At 38.2% G+C, this 3,202-nt stretch overlaps 1 pseudogene; it reads left to right on the top strand.

The window, feature by feature from the left end:
• The first annotated feature begins 1,005 nt into the window (after window positions 1-1,005).
• Window positions 1,006-2,400, top strand: LOC123598339 (annotated as a pseudogene).
• Window positions 2,401-3,202: the final 802 nt, after the last annotated feature.

Raw genomic sequence — 3,202 nt, 5'->3', positions numbered from 1 at the left:
TAACAAAAATATAGAATTAATATCTAGGCTATATAAAGAAATGCTATAAATCAATGATAAAAGAGAAATAATCCAATAGAAAATGAATAAAAATCTTACATAATTCTCAGAAAAAAATTCCTAAGTATAGGGGAAACATGAAAATTCAGTTCATCTCATTAAAATCAAGTAAATTCAAAATAACACTCTAATAGGTACCATTTACACTCACTGTAATGAGTATTACATATACTTTATTACATTAATATCATAAATAATTCTATTTCTCCAAAAGCATAGAGCAAATAAATTTTTATAGACTACTAGTAGGAGTATAAACTAGTACACTGACTTTCTGAAGGAGTTTGGAACTGTCTGGTCAAGTTAGAAATTCACATGTCCTATCAAATATGATTCTACTCCAAGAATATACTCTAGACAAATACATGCTCAGTTACCCTAGGATACATATGTTGGTCATACTGAGAAAAATGAAACAATTCATATCTCTGTCAATAATAAAGAATTAAATTGTATAGTCAGGAAATGGCACACAATACAACAAGGAAGTGTGCAACTATGTGTTTGAATCTAATGGTATCACATCAAGTGAAAGCCAGACACGTAAAATATAAAGTGTATGATTTCATTGATATATATTTCAAAAATGGACAAAACTAGATTATTTGGAATGCATAGATGAAGACTAAACTTAACAAAACAAGGATATGAATGATTGTCACAGGAGTCAGAGCAGTGGTATTTTACAGGGAGTAAGAAAGATACTATGGGAAAGGGACAGTTGGGAATAATTTCTGAGATTCTAACAATGTTAATATTTTGACCTGGGAGATGTTTACACAGTGTTCACTTTGTAATAATGCATTTAAGTGCACGTTTTATTTTATACTCTTCTATATATGTATTACATATCCTAAGTTAAAGAAAACAGTTTATATTATATCGACCACTGTAACAATGTCTCTTCTTCTCTGCCATCTGCTTGGCAGCCACAAAGCAGAAACCATGTGTAAATTCATATCCATCCATGTTGGCCAGGCTGGTGTCCAGATTGGCAATGCCTATTGGGAGCTTTATTGCCTGGAACACGGCATGAGTCTGATGGTCAGATGCCAAGTGACAATACCGTTGGCAGAGAAGATGACTCTTTTAATACCTTCTTCAGTAAAACAGGTGTTGGCAAGCATGTGTTCAATGCAGTGTTTGTAGACCTGGAACCCACAGTCATTGATGAAGTTCGCACTGGCACCTATCATCAGCTTTTCCACCCTGAGCAGCTCATGACAGGCAAGTAAGATACAGCCAACAACTATGCCCAAGGGCACTACACCATTGGCAAGGAGATCATTGACAATGTCTTGGAATGAATTTGGAAATGGCTGACCAGTGCACAAGGTCTCCAGGACTTCTTGGTTTTCCATGGCCTTGGAGGGGGAATTGGTCCTGGGTTCACCTCCCTGGTAATGGAACATCTTTCTTGTCGATTGTGACAAGTCCTGGCTGGAGTTTTCCATTTAGTCAGCCCCCCAGGTTTTCACAGCTGTAGTTGAGTCCTACCACTCCATTCTCACTACTCACACCAGGCTGGAGCACTCTGATTTTGCCTTCATTGGAGACAATGAAGCCATGTATGATATCTGTGGTAGAAACCTCACTGAATGCCCAATCTACACTAACCTGAATAAGATAACATGTCAAATTGTGTCCTCCGTCACTGCTTCCCTCAGATTTGATAGAGCCCAAAATGTTTTCGGATAGAATTCCAGACCAACTTGGTACCCTATCCCCACATCCGCTTCCCTCTGGTCACATATGCTCCTGTCATCTCTGCTGAGAAAGCCTACCACAAACAGCTTTATGTAGTAGAGATCACCAAGGCATGCTTTGAGACAAACAACAAAATGGTGAAATATGACCCTTACCATGATAAATACATGGCTTTCTGCCTGTTGTACTGTGGTGATGTGGTTCCCAAAGATGTCAACGCTGCCATTGCTACCATCAGGACCAGGCGTACCATCCAGTTTGTGGGCTAGTGCCCCATCAGCTTCACAGTTGGAGCCAGCATCCCACTGGCTAATTACCAGTATCCCACTGTGGTACCTAGTGGAGACCTGGTCAAAGTACAGTGAGATGTGTGTACGCTGAGCACCACCACAGCCATTGCTGAGACCTGGGCTCGCCTGGACCACAGGTTTGACCTGATGTGTGCCCAGTGAGCCTTTGTTCACTGGTATGTGGGTGAGGGTATGGGGAAAGGACAGTTTTCTGAGGCCCGTGAAGACATGGCTGCCCTTGAGAAGGATTATGAAGAGGTTGGTGTGGATTCTGTTGAAGGAGAGGACGAAGAAGAAGAACAGGAATACTAAAGTTAAAAATGTCACAAAGGTGCTGCTTTTGCAGGGAAGCCTATTCTGTTTTCAACATTGAAACGTGCTGTGATCAGTTAGTTTGTAGGTAGCAGTATATATTCTCTTATACAATTACGGACCTAAGCTTTAAGACATGATGCTTTGTTACAGACATAAGCTGTCCATTTCTCTGATGGGTTTGAATAAATGTCTCAAATGAAAAAAAATGGGTTAAAAACCAGAAAATACAAACTCAAAATGTCAATTGCTTTTGAGAACTGGTTAAATGGAATTTAATATATTTGTACTGTTTTTGTTTTTCAAAAATTAGATTAAAAGTGTAAATGGCAAAAATTAGCATTTGTACCTTCAGATGGAGAAAAATGAGCCTTGGTTTTATTTTCTACTTTTATGCTGTGTTTTTTTTCTCTCTCCAAGAAACATCAACAATAAACAAACAAATCAAAACAGACCATGCAAACCAAGAGTGCACACTGACTCTAAATACCTTCTGTAGTTGTCCCTACTGCATAGTAGAAGGATGTCTTAAAGGTTGTTTATACAAGTTTCTTAGGTTGTAGAGTCACATGAGACAAAGCAAGTTCTGTGAATCAACAGATGGCATGGCCTATCTTGGGTGGAATGCATAACAGGAAATGGTATGAATGGCAGTTCTGATTGGCAAAAGAAGAAAGATTTGGGAATATGTCTGTATAAATATATTATATAGGTAAAGATTGGGTTGTTTCATCAATATAAAAAAAGTTACAAGAAAAATCTATTGTATGTGAAATTTGTTAGCTAGGATACTGGTAGGGAAGATCTATATTTTAAGAGTGAATATAAGATGT

The sequence above is a fragment of the Leopardus geoffroyi genome, chromosome C1, assembly GCF_018350155.1.
Source record: "Leopardus geoffroyi isolate Oge1 chromosome C1, O.geoffroyi_Oge1_pat1.0, whole genome shotgun sequence".
In the NCBI taxonomy this organism is placed as follows: domain Eukaryota; kingdom Metazoa; phylum Chordata; class Mammalia; order Carnivora; family Felidae; genus Leopardus; species Leopardus geoffroyi.
The sequence above is the reverse complement of the archived record's forward strand: the minus strand, read 5'-3'. Positions and strand labels throughout refer to the sequence as shown.